At 40.4% G+C, this 22,187-nt stretch overlaps 1 long non-coding RNA gene across 1 annotated transcript; it reads left to right on the top strand.

Annotated features, from left to right (window-relative positions):
- The first annotated feature begins 562 nt into the window (after positions 1-562).
- Positions 563-20,219, top strand: LOC120372268. Its single transcript, XR_005584824.1, has 3 exons — positions 563-613; positions 2,084-2,196; positions 19,077-20,219. It is a non-coding gene; the product is annotated as an uncharacterized LOC120372268 (long non-coding RNA).
- The last annotated feature ends 1,968 nt before the right edge of the window (positions 20,220-22,187 follow it).

Genomic DNA, 22,187 nt, shown 5'->3' with positions numbered 1-22,187 from the left:
TCATGTCATTTACCCACTTTGCTGGGGGATCTAATTTTGTAGCTGCTGTTGTTAAGGTGCACCATAGCACATATCTATTAATAACCAGTTAATAAACAGCAACTAAAGAATATTTTAGCTGATCTAGTTGTCATTTATGTAACATTTCTAAGTCATCTTAGGGAGGCTTATAATATGTACATTGGTAATGTCTGTTTCCTCTCAACCCAGGAACCACCTGCTCCATAAAGAGAGCACAACATTTGACCACACACTATGGATATAATGTAAGGAAGGCAATTATTTTTTTAAGCTGGAAGTGTAACCCTGGGTATGACAAAACCTGCAAGTACTCCAGGTGAGAGTTAATTCCATAGTGGAAATGCTGCTTCCCCACAACCTGCTGGAGGGAGATGCGTAAGAGCATGCTAATTGGAGACACTAGCAGGGCCAGGGATTTGCAAGTGGAACAGGTGATAATGCAACCAGTAAAGATTAAAGACTAATTATGTGAAAATAGCAATTCACTGCCAGGTGTTCTGAGCCACATAAAAGGATAGAATGAGACAGTAATTGAGAGAGTGTTTCTTTTGGCTAAGGGAGTTGGTTGAAATGGAAGCACCCCAACTGTATTGTAAACTGTGGGGAAAGGCTTGTTTTTGTTACATTTTTGCTTAACTCAGATGCTGTATGTCTAGCCACTAATGAAAAAGTGGTTGTGCTTTGTTTTTGTTTTCTTTGAAATTGAGGAGAATCTAGCTTATGCATTACCTCTGAATGTTGCCCACTATTTTGCACCCCTACATGGCTAGCTAGGCACCTGCATATCCATATTAACAGACAAGAATCTCATTTAATGATACATGTGGAAAGTGTGTCTGAAAAAAATAAATGTGGCCTCTGCTTCTAAAATGTTTGAATTTAATTGTATTTATACTACATTCTTAGCTGATATTCCTTGTTACAAGCTGAAGCCTTTTTGATTGCATGGAGGTTGGTAGGGAGATCAATTTGTTAATACATTTATTTCCCAGTGCAGATACTGAAGGGGAGTCAAGTAACTAGAAACACCAAACAAAAGCTGCATGATCCAAGTTTTTTATGTGCATTTCCACATAAGTATCTAACTCAACTTGCCCGACAGGCACTGTAGTCCAGCAGGAAAGGCATGGAAGTGATAACCAAGTGTTGCTGAGTTGTTGCAATGACTCTGCTACTAACCCACTATATGTGCTCCAGCAGTTGCCTACCTCCCAGAGATCTTTTGTCAATAAGTCAATGTCTGTAGAATGCTTTGAATGAGTAAACTGCTGTAGAAATTTTTAGTATGTATATTGTTGATCTCTCATTCATCCAGTGTAGGAAAAGTGACCTTTTGCAATGTGCAACAATAGGTATACTTCAAAAAAACAGGCAGGGGTGGATGAGTGGGGTATGAAAGTAGAATAAGCAGTCAAAAACTATCAGGCAAGCAATAAACTATGGTCATTACGGGCTCTTATATTTCCTAGACTTGTATTGTAATCTCTGATGTATTTGATAGCTAGCTAGCATTTATGTTTTTAAAGCTTTATGAAATGGGCTAGGTTTTTTATGTAACCCTCAACTACTGATATTGATGTATTGATGGGATCAATATTTTCTATTATATCACCATAAACTTTAACATTGTGAATAGTACTTATTGTATACATGCATGACATTGTAGGAGTAGAACGGAAATATACGGCCTTCAAAGTCGCAGCATGCCCAACTCACCCCAAATGCTTTCTGCTCTCGAGTGAATGAATGTCCAGCAAAACAAAGTATACAATAATGTATATATTTTAAAGGAAGACATATTTACCCATAGAGTACTTCTTCGAGTGCATTTTATAAGTCTAAAAATAAATGTAGGCAATTAATTGCTCTCTATAGAGATGTTATGGTAACTCCATGCTTTCAGCTAAGTTGTATTTATCAAATTTTCAATAGCTGCCAAAGAATTTGAAGAAATATAAATGCTTTGATCAACTGTTCTTTTAAGGCATAAGTTTTACAAATGAGTAGAATATTAACCATCCAATTGCTGAATAACGTCATAATGCATGTGTTATCAAAACAGGAAAACTACAAGGAAATGAAGCTAGCTTCCATCTTTTGTCTGGATAAAAGGAACTACATCTTTTCTCAAACCCAATACAATTCAGAGACATTAAGCAGCCGGATAACATAACTGTAAGTAGATAACACCACAGGTAATGTATGTGCATAACTGCTGAATAAGTAACATGGGGCCAAATTATCCTATTTAATGGGTAGCACCCGATTCATCAAAAAAGTGTAAATTTAATCTGATCTTCTAAAAAAAAGTGTAAAGAACTCTAAGATGCGCTTTGTTCTACTCTTAAGGGATCAAGGAAAGGTAAAAATCAACAAATAGGGCTTGCTAACACTTTGAGTATGCTTTAGAAAAACTGAGGATGGTTTCCCAAAAATAAGGTGTGATCAGGGCCATATCTCTTAATCATTATTATCCGCTACAGGATACCAAATTACAACTGCTAAGTGCATTTTCACTCCAAAGGGAATGAGTGAGCTGCAGATGTTGCCCCATGTACCAGGCAGGTACGTTGTTTTGGGGCATGTGGGACTTCAAATTAAAGCCATTCCATTCCAGTGTGGCAACAAAGAATTGTGGTCAGTTGGTGTCTCTCTGCTCCCTTAGGCAATATGGCATTTGGAGACATTTTCATTACAAGTGTTTAATTGTGATCAGGCTTTGTTTACTTTATTCCACAAATTTAAATATTGAACCTCTTTGTTTCTCTGGATCACGCATTATGGTTCCAATAAGAAACCTCAGTTTTAATCACAAGACACTGGTGAAGTGCTAAGGTATTTTTGTTTACTATTTTGAATTTCTGGTGATACAAAGATATTGGGTTTGATGCTAACTTTTCTATTGCTAATACAGTTCAGAATATTGTGCTAAGCACATGTTTTGTTTCATTGTAGCAGTTTTTGGTATTTGGTGTACTCCAATGTCAAATGTTGTTTTCTGCATTAGCAGAAAGATTCTAACTACTATTCTAGATTCTATAATTTTATTCCAGATACAAGTTAATTAGTCCTCTTAAAAACAAAAAACCAACGTGGGTCATCAAGACTATAATTAAACTACCTTTGTTTATGCAGTATAAGCTGGTCTTTGACTTCTGTGAAACCAATAGTTGTTGTCTGGCCTCTTTCCCAAAGTATGAATGAAGTACTGTCATTTATTTGTATTATATATTTTGTTTAGATTTTAATAGTTTGCAGGAAAATAGCATGTACAACAATCATTGACAATAGAATTGCAACTGGGGAATTAAAAGCTTTCCGTTCCAATTTCTGAGATCACATTGCCAGCTTCTTCATCTTTCCTCAGGGGCATCTTTTAAAACAATGCTGGTAATCCTTGCAAAATGACATCACGTCCCAGTGAACCTGCACTACACTTCTGAGCATTGTCTGTTTTGTAATGGGGGAGTGGGGAAGGGGGAGAATTAAGATGCTATAGCATTGGTAAACTGCCAAACAGTTAAGATATTTTGTGTCCAGCCTTATCCTGAGGTCAACTGGCCCAATTAGATCCATAAGCAAATATACATGATATACAATTAATCAGGCAGTTAAGATAATGTAGAAAAGGGTTCAAACCCAACATAATAAACAGCTATGCAATTTAAGAGTTCATCTCCCAAGCTGCATAATATTCTAATATGTACAAATAATCGTAGCCTTGTAAAGTTACCTGAAGCTAGACCAATTCTAGTACAACTGGGCAGGAAATAAATGGCTCATTCCCTTTGTTTCCCTTTAGTTGGACAGAACCTAGAATATGTAGATTCTTCAAGGGGATCATACAAAATCTATTTATGTACAAAGACTTTTTCTGAAGGTAGGGTAGGTTGCCACTTGTTCTGCGCATGGGTGTGTGGATCTTGTATTGAGATTTCACATGCAGAGAAACCGATTTTTATTTAAATATACGTTGCAGCATGTGCCTGTGTTGAGGGGGGAAGACACAATCATGAAAGTTTGCAGGCAAGATCTCAAACTCTTCATAAAGCTTTTTTTGTTTAACTTTTGAAAAATCATAATTTGAATTACCCTAGATTAGAATATAAGCAGTTGGATTTTGCTAAATTTCTGTGGTTGGATTTTGGTTGTGCACAAATGTATATGCAAATTATAATAGAATGTAGCAAGTAATTAGTCCTATAATTTAATTTAAGCTTTGAAAACAGTCTATTCACATTAGAACCATTGTTTTCAGGTGTCTCCCTTAGACCATCTAGACAAATATCCTAATTTTGGAATTGGTCTATATTTGATGCTAAGAAGAAAGTGAAAATCCCACTAGAAAATGCATGTGGGGAATTATGCAATGCTGTATCATTAAGGATGCATGCAGATGGGGAATTCCTTCCTGTTCACAGTTGATGTTCAGCTTATACTCTGAAGTGAAGTATGAAGAATAATATCAGGGGGTTTTCAAATGAGTTTCAGAAGAATTTTGATTATGCTTTAAACATGTATGTAGGATTAATTAGACAAAGGAAAGTCACATGTTGCTACCTGGAATTTTCTGAACATATTTCTTCAGAAGATCTCTACTGCAGGAGTTGTGTACCACTCGTCACAAGTCCCAAGAACCTTTTAAACTAGTTAACCATTGGGTGCTGCTTAAATATCATCGTGTGACTCCAAATGTTGGTGCTAGACTTGTCCAGAACACAGGGGCGGCTCTAGGCACCAGCAAAACAAGCTGGTGCCTAGGGCGGCAAAATCTAGGGGGCGTCCCCTGCCGCCGGCGGACCTGCCGCAGTCATGCCTGCGGGAGGTCCACCGGAGCCCCGGGACGACTGGACCTGCCGCAGGCAAGACTGCGGAGGGGGCGCTCATCCCGCGGCTCGGCTGGACCTCCCGCAGGCATGACTGCGGCAGCTCAAGCGGAGCCGCCGGAGCCGCGAACCGTCCGCAGCCGCGGGGGTCCAGCCGAGCCACGCGGGACCAGCGGTCCCTCTGCAGTCATGCCTGCGGGAGGTCCGCTGCTCCCACGGCTCCGGGGCGCCTCCCGCGCATGACTGCTTGGGGCGGCCAAAAACGTAGAGCCGCCCCTGCCAGAACATTCAGACTTCTGGGGTTAATGTATGTGACTTTTGAAGCATGATGCCATGGGGAATCTGCTAGAACAGTTATGCGAAGGAAAGTAAAATGACTTTAAAATCATTTCTAAATGTCTAATGGCTGAAGAGGCAAGAAAGGACTTGACAGAGGTAAAGTAGGTAAAATAAAATGTGCCTCTAATGTAAGTGAAAATGTCTTAACGAAAAATAACAATCTGGGATGGCTCCAAAGGCCAGATCCAAAGCCTGTGAAAGTTGTTAGGAATCTCAATGGACTTTGGATCAGGCCCTAAAAGAATAGATCTACCTTACACTGGCCATTCAACCTTCTCTTAATCGCCTGAGTTACAAAGTTGACATTTTATTGAACCATTATTTTTTTCAGGAGGACAATTAATTCCTTTATCTTATAAATAACTACACTAGAGATTACCCTAAATATTCATCTGAATTAAAAATCTTGGAGTAAGATCATCCATGTAATTATTTTCATCAGCTAATATCTGTGTGGTGGTCCCTTACTTGGTTTGAAAAAATAAATCTGTGGTTCACCACGTTCACATGCTTCCCTCACAGGGAAAACAGGGCAGCAACCGAAGGCATTTGTTTTTTACATTTAGTTGCTATCTTTGTGGATCTGGTATTTTTTGTTTTATTCTGAATTTCTCACAGTAAGGGGTGACCAAACAGTTTTCACTGCTGTGTGCTACTTGAACAACAAGGTTCAATCTAGGATATTTTATTTGTAATGAGAAAACCTAGTACAATACGGTTGTTTTTTAAATTGCTTTGTCTTGCTGGCATATAGCATTGCATAAAAATCAGAATTTGACCTTTCTTTGCTGATTCTTAGCACAACTCAAGTGTTTGAATGGAAGGGTTGAGAAGTGACTTACTTACAAACATTGATTATACTGGAATAATTTTTCTGGCTGCTAGGTAGACACTTTATCTTCGTGGGGGAACTAACTTCATCTCAAATACTCAAGGCTTGTTTATTTATCAAAATATAGCTTTATGTGGCTTAATCCAGTACAATTTGTTGCTATTATTTTCCATGTCCATTTTGTAATTGAAAGTTGTGCTTGTATAAATGAACAGATTTGCTAACATAGTCTTGCCCATGTTCCCCTGAGACAAAATTAACCACGGGGTTGGTACCCCCAAGAAAAAGGTCACTCGGATTATTTAAGACAATGCAAGTATGGTTCCAGAAAAATAAGAGCACTTTAATTTTCAGTAAACATCTAGCATTGGCACTGATCCAAGGCACTAAGGTCTCACAGAAGAACTATAGGTTTCATACAATGCTTTCATTGGTTACTAGCTACAGGTATATTCTCCCATTTTGTCATTTTCCATAGAAACTGGAAGAAAGACTTTATGTACTAGTGGTAAATGATGGGCTTTCTGTCAGTGATATATAACATACTGCCCTGTCTTCATAAATACCGGTACCTTTGTGCCCTGAACTTTGACCTAAACTTTCTTTTACTATGTAAATATCAACACTGTGTCTTTTTTACCTTGCAAGATGTTGCTTCTATGACTAGTGAAACTCCAAGAAATTCAAAGTTTGTTTGTTTTTTCTTTCATAAAGCAGCCTAAAGTTGTAAATGCAAATGTAATCAATGTTGCCTGACTTTTCTTTGAATGGCATAATTACATTCAGATGCTAAGTGTGAAGCGTTTTGACAGATTCACATGAAACAGCCTTTCTTTAAGGCTTTGAAGAAAATTCATTGTGGAAAGCTTTTGTCTTTTGGTGGGAGTAATAACATTTAAGGCTCCATCACACTTAGCCACCAAATTCCAGGTGGAAAGGTATTTATATGAGCTGGATTGTTTACAGTGTGATTTTTAAAAAGCAACTTATGGGACCATTCCTCAATGCATACTGTTAGACCAGGGGAGCTAACCAGATACCATCAGTAAAACAGACCATAAAAATAATCTGGAATTTGCACTCTTAGTGGAATTCATCTGATAAATACCTAGCTAAAGTGCTTCATTCTTTAAAGAGTGGCACATTGATCTGCTTCTCTGTTTAGCTTCACTGGCAGGATTCTCTCTACAGATCAAAACAGATAAGTCTAAGTTCATCTATCGAGTTCAATGGAGGTAGATGAATTTGACTTAGTAATATTAATTGAACATGCTCTCAATGAGGAAGACAGAATAGATGTATGTACTCTTTGTTCAGCGTCAATAAGACCTACCTGAGGTGCCATTTCAGTTATCACAATAATCTTCAATTGCAAGTATCAGGGTTCCCTCCCCACTCTGAATTCTAGGGTACAGACGTGGGGACCCGCATGAAGACCCCCTAAGCTTATTTCTACCAGCTGAGGTTAAAAACTCCCCAAGGCACAAATTCCTCCTTGTACTTGGATTAAGTAATGCTGCCACCACCAAGTGGATTTAAACAAACATTTAGGGAGGGCCATTTGGAGCCCTACCTTCCCCAAATATCCCCCCAAACCCCTACACCCCTTTTCCTGGGGAGGCTTGAGAATAAACAAGATGAGCACAAACCAACCTTGGGTTTTTTAGACCACTAAAAAAACCCCAATCAGATTAAAGAAAACCAGAACTTTATTAGAAAGAAAAGTTAAAAGACGCACCTCTGTGAAATTAGAACAGAAGATAATCTCACAGGGCAATCAGATTCAAAACACAGAGGATTCCCCTCTGGGAAAAACTTTAAAGTTACAAAAAGAAAACCAGTAATACACCTCCCTCTCAGATCACAGTAAATCACAAGCTGAAATAAAAGTAAGCTAACACATTCCATTGTTAGTACTTAATAATCCTAATGGAGTTGGATTGCTTGCTTTCTTGATCTGTCTCCAGCAAGCACACAGAACAGACAAAACAAAGCCCTCCCCCCCCCAGATTTGAAAGTATCTTGTCCCCTTATTGGTCCTTTTGGTCAGGTGCCAGCCATGTAACCTGAGCTTCTTAACCCTTTACAGGTAAAAAGATTTTGTGCCTCTGGCCAGGAGGGATTTTATAGTACTGTATACAGAAAGGTTGTTACCCTTCCCTTTATATTTATGACAGCAAGTAAATAGCTCTCAAAGATCCCACGGAAGAAGTGGGCAGAGCGAACACCTGAATTTTTAAGCATGACAGATCTGATCCTCTTGTCTCCTCCTTTTTCTTCCCATCTGACACCAAAAGCAGGGCTGGCCTTACCAAGAGGTGAACTGAGGCAGCCACCCCAGGTGCCAGACCGGGGGAGGCGGGGGAGGACCCAGAGTGTAGAAAATTGTGTCTGCTGCTGGTGCATATGTATTCTCTCTGCTCTAGATGCACAGAGATGGTGGAGTGCTGGAGGAAGAAGGGCACAAGACATAATAGGCAGGCAGGAGAAAAGATGAGAGGGAATAACAGAAAACAGCAGGAGCTGCAGGGAGAGAGAGGAGGAGGAGCCTCTTATGTACCTCTCTAGCACCCCCAGGAGCCTGGACTGATTAACACCAGCTTCTCAGGGAGCTTCCTATTTCCTGCTGCTTCCCTGAACCCACTTGAGGAGAACAGGCAGTCAACTGAAGTAGTAGGAGCCAGTTAGGCCATTAAGACGCTGATATCTTCCCTCACTCAGGCCTTGCTACCAGCCTGCTTATTTGTCCCCTTCAATTGAGTGTTGAGAGCTGGCACAGAACAGCAGTCATGAGTGAAAGAAGAAAATGACCCTCTGGGGCAGCATTCAGAAAAAGAAAGAAAGCAAAGGTAGCTTTTCTATCTAAGCAGGAAGGAGGTCTCCTGAGATACATAGACATAAATGTTCACGGTGAGCCTTCCGGCCCCAGTGATGATGTGAGTAGTGAGGAGATGTCTGAGCTTCCAGTTACTCAGAGTGCAGGTGACCTGGCAGCGACTGCAGCATCCATCTCCATCTCAAATGGATGTAACCATGCACATTCCTTTAGAAAAGTGTCGATCAGAGAAGAGTGTGGTGGAGGTGTAAGAAACAGCTGCTACTGAGTTTAGTTCCTTAAGTCTAGATGATCCAGGACTATGGACCCATTTGAGCAGTAGCCTGAGGGACTTCCTTGTACTGCATGGGCCACAGCAAGTGAAAAACTCATGTTCCCCAAAGACAATGAAAATAGAAGTTTCTATCCAACACATTACTGATGTTAAATCCCCAATGGTGACAAAGTGGAAAGGCCACTCAAACCCCCAGAATGCTGCATACTGTTTTTGTTGCAAACTCTTCCAGTCTAATGTTCCATCTACATTGGGTTCTACAGAAAGAAAGGACTGGAAAAATCTGGCTAGAAATCTGGCATGCCATGAGAAGGCAGCAGATCACCAGAGAGCATACCATAGGTGGAAAGAGCTTGAGATGAGACAAAAGCCTGGTCTACATTATGAGTTTATCACAAATTTAGCAGCTTTAAACCGAATTAACCCTGCACCCGTCCACACAATGAAGCCCTTTATTTCAATATAAAGGGCTCTTAATATCGATATCTGTACTCCTCCCAGATGAGGGGAGTAGCGCTGAAATCGGTATTGCCATTTCGAATTAGGGTTAGTGTGGCCGCAATTCGATGGTATTGGCCTCCGGGAGCTATCCCACAGTGCAGCATTGTGACCACTCTGGACAGCAATCTGAACTCGGATGCACTGGCCAGGTAGACAGGAAAAGCCCCGCGAACTTTTGAATTTAATATCCTGTTTGCCCAGCGTGGAGAGCTGATCAGCACAGGTGACCATGTGGTCCCAGAATCAAAAGAGAGCTCCAGCATGGACCGTACGGGAGATACTGAATCTGTTCTATCAGGACTCCATTCCAAAAGATGAAATGCCAAAACATTTGAAAAAATCTCCAAGGCTGTGATGGACAGAGGCCACAACAGAGACTCAACACAGTGCTGTGTGAAACTTAAGGAGCTGAGACAAGCATACCAGAAAGCCAAAAAATCAAATGGAGCCTCATGGTGGGAGGGGTGACTGACGACTGTAGCTATCCCACGGTTCCTGCACTCTCCGAAAACCATTTGAATTCTTGGCTGAGCTCCCAAAGCCTGAAGGGTCAAAAACATTGTCGCAGGTGGTTCAGGGTATATGTCGTCAATTCTCCCCCCCCCCCTCCCCCCGGTGAAAGGAAAGGGAAAAAAAATCGTTTCTCACCTTTCTTCAATGTCACCGGATGTCTACTGGATGCTGCTGGTAGACGTGATGCTGCAGCGCTACACAGCAGCATCCCCTTCCTTTCCCTTTCCTTGCGGACGGCAGACGGTACAGTAGGACTGGTATCCGTCATTGTCGTCTTGTGAGTGCTCCTGGCTGGCCTTGGTGAGGTCGGCTGGGGGCGCCTGGGCAAAAATGGGAATGACTCCCGGTCATTCTCTTCTTTAAGTTTTGTCTAATGGAGATTCAGTCCTGCCTGGAATATCATGGCAGCTGGAGGCTTCTGCCTCAGGCTGCTCTCCCCAGTCAGCAGCACTGTGCGGTCATGCCTACTCCTTGCTACCAGGGCTCACAACCAGATACTTAGACGTCTACATTTTGCTGCAAATAAAAAAATTAAGCTGCCATTTAGAACTGTCCCCCAACATATATATCCTGGGACATTTTGTATTTTACCAGTGTCAACCAAAGGCCCACACACAAATGGAGATTCAGTCCTGCCTGTGCTTCTATCCTAGTGCTTGTCACAGATTCCCATTTTCACCTGTAGGCTGAGTAAGTGCAGAATGGTGGTTCACTCTACTTCGCTGTAAGTCAACCACCCTCCCCTCCCCCCTTTGATCTCTGCTTGCAGAGGCAATAAAGTCAGTGTTGTTTCTTCTTCATGCATTCTTTATTACTTCATCACACAAATGGGGGAATAACTGCCATGCTTCCCTCCTCCCCCACCCCTCCTGGGTTACCAACAGGTGGGGTTGTTGCAGGGGCACCCCCTAGAATGGCATGCAGCTCATCATTTCTGCGGGATGTCTGGGGCTCTGACCCGGAGCGACTGTTTGCCTCTCTGGTTCTTTAGTAGGCTTGCCTGATATTCTAGGCAGGACTGACTCTCCATTAGACAAAACATAAAGAAGAGAATGACCTGGGGAGTCATTCCCATTTTTGTCCATGCGCCCCTGACTGACCTCATCGAGGCCGGCCAGGAGCACCCAGGACAGCAGCAGACGGTACAGTATGGCTGGAAACCGTCTTTGCTAACTTGCAAAGGCAAGGGGATGCTGCTGTGTAGCACTGCAGTACCGCGTCTGTCAGCAGCATCCAGTGACAGTGAAAAAAGGCTGAACGGGCTCCATGGTTGCCTGGCAATCCAGGAAAAAGAGTGCAAAATGATTGTCTGCTGTTGCTTTCACGGAGGAAGGATTGACTGACGACATTTACCCATAACCACCTGTGACAAATTTTTGGCCCCATCAGGCATTGGGATCTCAACCCAGAATTCCAATGGGCGGGGGAGACTGCGGGAACTATGGGATAGCTACCCACAGTGCAACGCTCCAGAAGTCAACGCTAGCCTCAGTACATGGATGCATGCTTCCGAATTAATGTGCTTAGTATGGCCACGTGCCCTCGACTTTATACAATCTGTTTCCAAAAATCTGTTTCTGTAAAATCGGAATAATCCCTAGTGTAGACATACCCTAAGGTAAAGGCCACCATAGATGATCAGCATCAAGAGAAGATTGCATCAGTCTCTCTTTAGTGGCAAAATGTTCTGAAAAGGCTTATTGCCATTGTGAGAATGCTTGCTACCCAAAACCTAGCACTGCGTGGCATTTCAGATCAGCTGTATGTGCCAAACAATGGAAACGTCCTTAAAATTGCAGAGCTGATGGCTTAGTTTGATGCTGTACTCCAGGAGCATCTAAGAAGAGCCACCACCCAAGAAATGTGTACACACCACTACCTTGGAAAAACAATTCAAAATGAGATCATAGAGTTACTGGCAACAAAAATCAAACAAAAGATTGTGGCAGATTTGAAGTCAGCAAGATATTATTCTGGACTGCACACCTGACATCAGCCATATGGAACAAATGACTTTAATGGTGCATTTTATAACCGAACCTAGTGAAAATGTCCCTGCAATGGTGACTGTCAGAGAGCATTTTCTAGAATTTATTGACTTTGATGATATTACAGGAGCTGGTATGACAAATGTGCTTCTTAAAAAGCTGGAAGATATGGGAATTGCGATAGCTGACATGAGAGGTCAGGGCTACAATAATGATGCCAACTTGTGACGAAAGAAGAGAGGAGTGTGGACATGGATCCGAGATTTAAACCCTCGAGCTTTATTTGTCCCATGCAGTTCCCATTCATTGAACTTGGTGGTCAGTGATGTAGCATCAGCTTCTAATAAGGCTGCTGAATTTTTTAATGTTACTTCAAAATTTTCCATCGATGAGTTGATGCAGAGAAAAATACATAGATGCTTTGAATTACATCTGGGAACATCCTCTGACACTGAAACCACTGAGTGCCACATGATGGGAAAGTCAAGTGGAGGTGATAAAGCCTATGAAACACCAAATGGGGAAGATAGATGATGCCATAGTTGCCCTTATGGAGGATAATGCTATGACAGGAACTGTTTGTGGGAGAACAGTGGCAGAGGGAAATGGAATCACGAGAAACATACATAACTTCAAATTTATGTGTGGCTTAGTGTTGTGGCATGACATACTGTTTGAACTAAATCTTGTAAGCAAGAGACTCCAAGGTGTTGACCTTGATGTATCTGGAGCAATGGAACAACTGGACAAAGCAAAGTCATACTTACAGTCCTACTGGTCAGATGAGGGATTTCAAAATGTTCTGAAGAGTGCACAGAAGTTGGCAGAGAAATTTCACACTGAAACTATTTTCCCACCCATTCAAGAATACAAGAGTCACCAAAGAAGACATTTTGGTTATGAGGCACGGGATAATCACATAAGAGACCCCAAACAACAATTCAAAGTTGAATTCTTTAACCAGGTGCTAGATTGTGCATTACAGTCAGTTGAAGAATGTTTGTTTCATGCAGCTCAAGGAACACAGCAGTATATTTGGGATGTTGTATGATATTCCAAAACTCCTCACTATACCTGAAGAAGACCTACACCAGCAATGCAGGGCCCTATAGACAGTGTTGACACATGATGACATGCGCAATATTGATACGAGTGATTTAGGTGATGATCCTGCTGAAATGTATCTTGAAAGGGCTTTCAGTTCAACTCCAAAGGCTGTTCTGGAATATATGTGCACAACTAAGATGACCACCCTGTTTCCAAATGCTTTTGTTGCTCTGAGCATACTTCTAACACTTCCTGTAACACTTGCCAGTGGAAAACGCAGCTTCTCCGAGCTGAAGTTAATAAAAACACATCCACGCTCCACAATGATACAGGAGAGGCTGGTCAGACTTGCAACCATCTCAATAGAGCATGAGCTGGCCCCGACTGTGGACCTTGAGGAAGCAGTTCAAATCTTTGCAACCAAGAAGGCATGGAAAGCACCACTTTGATTATTCAAACAGATAAAAATGCCAGTGTTTACTATGCAGACAAGAAAAGTTACATTTGCTGTTCAAGTGTTTGAAAGATGTGTTACTTAAAATTTTTGAACAAGACATTTTAAGTTGTTAGTTCTCCTTTATTGGGGTAGGTAGCAGAGCAGTACCATGAGAGGAGTAGAACAGCAAGAAGGCAGAATTGAGACCTTTCAAAGTTTTGGCCCAAGCGAGGGGGTATGGGGGTGTCATTTGAGCTCCCTGCCTCAGGTGCCAAAATGTTGTGGGCCGTCGCTGACCAAAAGGCTGATTGAAGTATGGTTTTTAACTGGGACTAGAAACCACAAACTGCTGACATCTAATTAGAGCTGTGTATATGACATTAAGGATTTTGAGATTCCAAAACTTGTTTTCATTCTGATTCGAAAAGAAATCTAAACACTTTGAAATTCTCTGTGAAAGAAAATCTCCCCCTCCCCCACCAAAATTGTTTGGGGAAAATTTAAATCTCTTATTTTGATTTTCACTTTTATTATATGCAATAGAATACAAAATTTAAAAAAAATGTGTAATGAGAAGTCATTTCAAAAGGGAAAATCCAAATGTTTAGTGTTGATATAGGTTATTTCATAGAATCATAGAATATCAGGGTTGGAAGGGACCTCAGGAGGTCATCTAGTCCAACCCTCTGCTCAATGTAGGACCAATCCCCAACTAAATCATCCCAGCCAGGGCTTTGTCAGGCTTGACCTTAAAAACCTCTAAGGAAGGAGATTCCACCACCTCCTTAGGTAACCCATTCCAGTGCTTCAACATCCTCGTAGTGAAAAAGTTTTTCCTAATATCCAACCTAAACCTCCCCCACTGCAACTTGAGACCATTACTCCTTGTTCTGTCATCTGGTACCACTGAGAACAGTCTAGATCCATCCTCTTTGGAACCCCCTTTCAGGTAGCTGAAAGCAGCTATAAAGTCCCCCCTCAATCTTCTCTTCTGCAGACTAAACAATCCCAGTTCCCTCAACCTCTCCTCATAAGTCATGTGCTCCAGCCCCCTAATCTGTTTTGTTGCCCTCCGCTGGACTCTTTCCAATTTTTCCACATCCTTCTTGTAGTGTGGGGCCCAAAACTGGACACAGTACTCCAGATGAGGCCTCACCAATGTCAAATAGAGGGGAATGATCACATCCCTCGATCTGCTGGCAATGCCCTTACTTATACAGCCCAAAATGCCATTAGCCTTCTTGGCAACAAGGGCACACCGTCGACTCATATCCAGCTTCTTGTACACTGTAACACCTAGGTCCTTTTCTGCAGAACTGCTGCCTAGCCATTTGGTTCCTAGTCTGTGGCAGTGCATGGGATTCTTCCGTCCTAAGTGCAGGACTCTGCACTTATCCTTGTTGAACCTTATCAGATTTCTTTTGGCCCATCCTCTAATTTGTATAGATCTCTCTGTATCCTATCCTTATCCTCCAGCATATCTACCACTCCTCCAGTTTAGTGTCATCTGTTATTTCAACATTATTGGAATGTATTTCCATTTTTTCTATGAAACATTTCAGCAAAATCAACAAGATTTTGATTGAACTACATTTTCTGATGGACAATAGTTTTAAGGGTTCTTCTGCTTTTGTTTGTTGTGGGTTGTAATGGTTGGTGTGGGAGGAAGGAAAGGGGTGAGCTACATTCCTAAAATGCTTTGCTGGGCACTTTCTCACACAAAATGCCATGGCTTTGTAAGAAACAAAGCCTGCTAGCAGTTTTGCAGAGCAGTGCTACAGCATGTATTTCATCTCAGGTAATTGCATAGGGCCAGCTGAGACAATGCACCCACTTCTGAAGCTCTCCATTATTTATGAAATGCTACTTCACCTTATCTAATGCTTTCTACCACTTCACTGTTTCCACAGAGTAAGTCTTATTATAAACTTCAGAAAATGATCTCATGCTACAAGCAGATAAATACTCACATTTATACTACAAAATATTACTTCAGTGTTGTTATTCAGTAGGTTGCGGAAGTAAAAAATAACCACAAAAAGGGGTCTTTGTCCTAAAGTCAAAAGTTGTTTGCGGATACGAGTGCAACTGCTATAAGGCCAGATTGTCAGTTTGACACAACCCTACCTTGCAAATGGTGCAGAGTGATACCGTCCCATAGCACTGTGTAGGAGGAGCATACAAACTTCCATACTCCTAAAAGGATCTGGCCAGCATTTATGATTATGAGCTAGAAGAGTAGATGGAGTCTATGGCTTCCCCTAGTCTGTTCTTCCCTCCCTATGAAAGTAGAGAGCAGTCCTTGCATTCCTGCCCCACCTTGCCAGCCCTTGCCACTGCGTACTCGATGAATCTAACCTAGAATTTAGACAATGGATTTCCCTTAATGAGAGTTAGAAAAATTGAGAAATAGGGGCACAAATATGATGTATTTCCTGCAATAGCTTCTTTCCATAGTTATAGATGGAAAAAAACCACTGCCTTTGAAAAGTGTTCCAACCACAGCCGGTAGCACAGGAGTATTTTAACTGTCTGTCCATATTGAGATCTCCTCTGCATTGTGTTTATACAGATTGAGGACTAGACTTTTCCTTCAGGCCCACATGGTGGATTTTGACTCCGATAGCCTGTACTCTTTGCATATGTGAAGCTCCAAAAGAGAGTCAAATGCATGTGAGAAGAGCAGAATATCTGAACTGGGATGGTCATGTAGTTCGAAGAGGAGAATTTGGTTTTGACTGTGCATCAGTTCCAAAGACACAATATGTAGCATGCTAAGAATTAATGAATTAAAAGTATTTATGTTTTGAAACACTACAAGACTGCCTGGCTTCCCAGATGTAACTCATTAGACTTTGTACATGAGCGCACATGAAAGAAAGTGGGCAAAATGTATGTTGTTCTTTAGAGTAGGATAGAGTCTGGTTCCAATATGGATTAATTCAGTTACTTTATGTGCATAAAGTTGCATGTTCTCTTTATCAGTAACTTTAGGGCATGTTATAAATAGCTATGTGCCTTAATCTGAGATGTGATATATGTTTGTGAATATCAATGGAATTGAAAACTGGTGTCCTAGGCATCTATTAGGCACAGCTTGATAAATTAATTGTTAAAGCAAATAGAATTTTTGAAATGCCCAAAAATGTGCAAAGTGGGTGTCTTTTGCTTCTATAGATACATACATGGCTATATACTATGCGGCTTTCATTGCGGTATCTATTTAGAGTCTCCTGTTATGGTTACAGCCCTGGAAGGCCCTTGAGAAGATATTGAAGGGCTAGACAGTGCTACCATAACTTTATTTTAAAATCAGTTGTAGCTAGGTGTTTCTATTTTTTCTAAATAAATATTTTTCAATATAAACCATAGAAGTAAAATGGAATGAAGATTCTCCACCTACTGGCACACAATTCACCATGCTGTAGGGGAACTTTCAGCATCCAAATGACTTAAGTAACCTTTAAAAAATACAAGTAGTCTATTCTGTGAAATCCTCTGTGGCAATTCCCAGCTTGCTAAAAATACCCCAGAATGTGACAGTAGACACCAAATGCCTATTGCCACACATGGCATCAGTTGTGCCATTTAGGCCCCACTCCTGCCATGACCTGCACATATGGACTGATGCCAGTGAGGTTCTGCACATGCACAGGGGTCCCACAGCATAAAGCTCATTGCAGGATCAGGGACATAATGATGAGTTTCCTAAAGCTAAAGAAGTGAAGAGTAGAACCCACCATGAAATGGATCAGCAACGTGTCCGTGGTAAAAATTTTGAGACCCATGGTAAGTTTTCAAAAAATCGAATGACATAACCCCCCCACTCCCGCCCTCCCCCTCCGTCCATCACTAAGTATGGTAATTTTATCAGGTGTCCGTCATGCAACATGATGGTGCCAACCCCTGCCATGAAACTCAGTGTGGACGATATAATGCGAAGAATAGGAAAATCTGTGCTAGACAAATAAACAAGGATGTATTCTGGAATACCTTTTGTGCATCAGGAAGCATGGAGGGTAGGTGATGGGGTGTGTGTGTGTGTGTGTGTGTGTGTGTTCATGTAAAAATATAGCTAACCAGCATTTCTATGCTGGGCGGGAGGGGAATCGCATATAAATCTAGAATTAACTCTGTTTTCATTTGAGCTTTGTAGCTTTTCTTTAAGAGGAAGCAGTACATTAGCTGCCACCCAATGAGTGATTTTGTGCCAGCTGACATGGAACATAAAGTCTCATGTAATTAAAACCAGTGATCTAAAACATCTGCCCATCTCCTTGTGTATTCTGTTTGCCTATTGTATCATGATGGATATTTTTTAATTTGCTTAGGAAATTTTTACTATCATATATCATTTCCAAATGAATCTTTAACCTATATTCCAGCAGTGATTATAATGTTATAAGACTAGTTTATGTAAAAAAGTCCATATTGAAACATTTGTTACTTTTGTTATGAGTTTCTTGTGGTAGCAAATACTTATAATAAAGCTGTCGGTAAAGAATACTTTTTTCACTGTATTTGTTTTTTACTTCTCATTGTTTTGTTTGATTTTTTCTTAAGTTGCAATCTACTTTTTGAGAGTTCATTAAACACAATAAATTGAAAGTGTTAAGGATAAGATATGTCCTCTGGCAATATTTATGTATAAACAGAAATGCTGCTGTGTCAAACAGATGTAGAAAATGTCTGTGGGTGGTAAAATTTTTGCTAGAAGCAAATAATTAGCAAATGAAATGACACAAACTACCATACATGGAGTGGTGGCACTACCCACATGAGGAAGTAAAGTATGATTTGACAAGCGGGTTTAGTGTTTTTGCTACATAATTTAGATATGCTAGATAAATATCTCACCTTTCTGAACAAAATGTCAATCCTGTTAGCTACTATGGGATGGATTGTCAATTGGTGTAAATCCATGTAGCTCCACTTCAATGGAGTTATGTTGATTTACATCAGCTGAGGGTCTGGCCCTTTAGTTTTAGTTAAGATGAGAAAGAGCTTGTCCTGCTAGCTGGTGGAAATTGCTGTTGACTCCCATCTAGAAAGTAACAAAGACCAGGCCAACTCTTTAATATAAGGTTTTGGATGGTCACCAAGTAGGGAGTGTAAACAGCATACTGACAAATTTGGGGGGTGACAAATTAAGCTGCAGTCATAACTTTTATACTTCAAGGGCATTTTTTGGCTAGAATGTTAATGAGCACAGGGCTAGCACAAATTCTCTGCATTACTTGAGTCCCACTTGACCCTTATTTTGAACATTTAATTGGGAATTAAGTTCTACATAGGGCTGGGGGTTGGGGGCTGAGCACAAGTGAACTTATCCATAGAATGTTTGCCCTAAATTAATATGTACATTGACCTCTTCAATTAACCTAATGTTAGCATCAGTCATGCCATGGTGTCTGGATTGATTACATTTTGGAATATGAACTGCATTTTCTTATTTTGCTCCAGCTTTTTGCAATGAAACATGAATACTCCAAATGCTCCTTGAGCTATCTGATGAAGCATTTGAGACTGTATGTGTTCTCCGGGATTCTTCTCCAATCTGATGCAAATTCCGTGCCGGCAAATTGAAACAAAGAATGTGAATTGAAAGTCTTTGCCCGTTCAGTTTTGGGATCATACTGAGACATTTTTAAATTCACTAACATAAGTTTGATTGACATTTATATGTAACTTTCAATACGTTTTTAGGAGCAATGAGTTATGAAAATATTGATATGGTTAATCAGACAGATATATTAGTAATGGAGCATGATTAAAATATAGCAAGTAACTTTAAACCATTTATGTCTTGTCTTTAGTGGGTTATAGCTCTCTAACTGCCCAATAAAACTACAGAGAATTTACTCATAGCTGCTTTATTGGTGTTGAAACTTGGGCCCTTCTTTTGAAGTCCGGCAACTGACTGTTAAAGCATCTTAAAGAAGTCACAAGATTTGGATTTTACTTTTGGGTTATTACTGTTTAAAAATGTTAAAATTAAGGCAATAAATAAACTTAAAGTAGGTTGCCAAGACTGAGAAGCTGAAACAAACCAGATCAACCATAACCCTCACCTTCAAAAAGTTTTGGCAACTGAAGTTCATTGTACTGTAATCATTCTTAACAGTAATTTGCTTCTATTTTGAAACATTTAGTTTGGTCTTAGACATTTATTCCATTCCATTGTGATACTACAAAAATATCCATGGATAAAGACCTACCTTGTAGCCAAGAATTTGAGAGTTGCTGAAAGAAACAAAGAAATTAACTGAAACTAGAATAGCATGGAATGAAGAACTAAACTAATAATAAGCATCGCTGCTATGTCAGCTCCACCAATTGCACAATCATGATAAAAGGAAAGCAGTGAAAAATAATTTAGTTCCTTAACTGAGACAGGGAGAAAAAGGCAATATACTGGCCAAAGTAATGGCTGGTGTAAAAAAAAAAAATTCCTGGGTCACGAATGTGAACTTATTTCATTAGTTGTACCATGGAGAATGACGGGCCCACCGGAGATTCAGAGATCTGCAGGGGAGAACACTGTGCAGTTGATAGTATGTAGGGCCAGGCTTTTTAAAGAGCTTAGCACCCACAGTGAGGTCACATTTTCAGAAGGGCTCTGTTCTCATTTAGACACCAAAATAAGTGTCCATAATTTGAAAAGAGCTCATTATATGGTGCTAGGCTTTTTGAAAAAAAACTGTCCCCAATTCTTGGTGTTGAACATGCAAAATTTAACTCATAATGTTGATCGTTTTCTAGAATATTAAGATAAGTTTTTGTCTTCAACTGTTAACATGGCAGATTCCATTTCCCCCCCTCTCCTTAACATATATAGCATCAAGTTGAGATTTTTATTTAAAAAATGGGGGTCTAAAATTAGTCAATAGATACCTGTGGGTGTGCAGAATTTTGAATATCAGGCCACTTCAATATGTGCCTAAATATGGACTTAGGGACCTAACTTTGAGCTCTTGCTTTTGAAAATCTGCCCTACAAAGCTTGAGTGGTGATCATGACTGTGCAAGTATAACCAGATGCAACACTGAGAAGTTGTATGCTCCTCTGTCATGTCGGTCATAACTGCCCAAGAGGCAAAGGAAAGAAAGCTGGGGGTTCCACTTCAACCTCTCTTATGGATGATTTCTGGTGCCTAGGAGCCAATTCTCCAGCCACACTGGAGAATGGGGTCCCACTACTATCAAATCAATGTAAGAAAGAATAGAATCAAGAAAACTTGGCTTGGCAATTAATATAGAGATGGATCTTAGGAGGTACATTTAAAATCACTAGGACCACTTGAGTACTTAAAGTTGTGCATGTGCTTAGATGCTTTGCTGGATCAGAACCCTTGCTCAATACTTTGCAAGAGCAAACGCTTAGTGATAGAAACACCTGAAGTTGTGTGGGGCAGTGTGGTTCAGTGAACAGGGCAGTGGAACAGATGTGAGAGGCCTGTGTTCTTGTATCAACTTGCTTCAGTAGCCCCACAAGTGGGGGTAATGATGCTGCCTTTCTTAGTAAATGGCTTTAAGATCTATTAAAAAAAAAAAACCATGCTAAGTTTTAGCAATGTTTTTTCCCACTCTTAAATCTAACTTCAAGGTGTTTCTTTTTCACTAAATGCAATGGCAAAAGTCAGCAGAAAGGCTTTTTCTTAAAATTAAAAAACAATCTAAGACTTTTTTATAGGTTTCTCACTTCAGTGTGTTTAAAACCTATACTATCTTAAAATGGAATTATAAATACATAAAGATTTTTTATAAATGTGTTTCTGAATTCAGAAAAGACAGCCTAGAAATCTAGTGAGACTAATTGTGTGGACTGTCTCTTTTAATTATCTTCAATAAAACTAAATATTTGCAGTTTACATTATACTAACATAGTCCTGACCTGCTGAGTTAACTTTGCTTTGAATAGCTCATGAAGTGGTCTGTGACTTTTCTTAGGTCAACAAACCTCTTTCCTTTTAATATTAATGTTTTTCAAAGGATTATTTTAGATTGTTCAAAGACCAAACTGCTTCAGATAGATATTTTTTGTAAATGTTAAAGCACTCGTATCTCTCCAGACTGAAGAGCTACATTTTCTTTTGAAACGATCAAGTAGCTATAATGTTTGTGAGAGTTTGGAACAAGTTCCATGTCTAAAGTTTTAATCTGTCACTTATCATAGCCAATGGAATACGTGTCAAAACTTAATGGTATGTTATATGTGAAGACTACTCTGAATCCATTAGGGATTTACTACAGTGCCAGTTTGCCAAGTGGAGACATAGTTTTATTAATGAATAAGAAAAAAGGGTTACATACTCTTAGGGTACGTCTACACTACGGGATTATTCCGAATTTACATAAACCGGTTTTGCAAAACAGATTGTATAAAATCGAGTGCGCGCGGCCACACTAAACACATTAAATCAGTGGTGTGCGTCCATGGTCCGAGGCTAGCGTCGATTTCTGGAGCGTTGCACTGTGGGTAGCTATCCCGTAGCTATCCCATAGTTCCCACAGCCTCCCCCGCCCCTTGGCATTTCCGGGTTGAGATCCCAGTGCCTGATGGGGCAAAAATCAT

The sequence above is a fragment of the Mauremys reevesii genome, linkage group 9 (assembly GCF_016161935.1).
Source record: "Mauremys reevesii isolate NIE-2019 linkage group 9, ASM1616193v1, whole genome shotgun sequence".
NCBI classification, from domain to species: Eukaryota; Metazoa; Chordata; order Testudines; family Geoemydidae; genus Mauremys; species Mauremys reevesii.
This window is presented reverse-complemented; position numbering and strand designations above follow the sequence as displayed.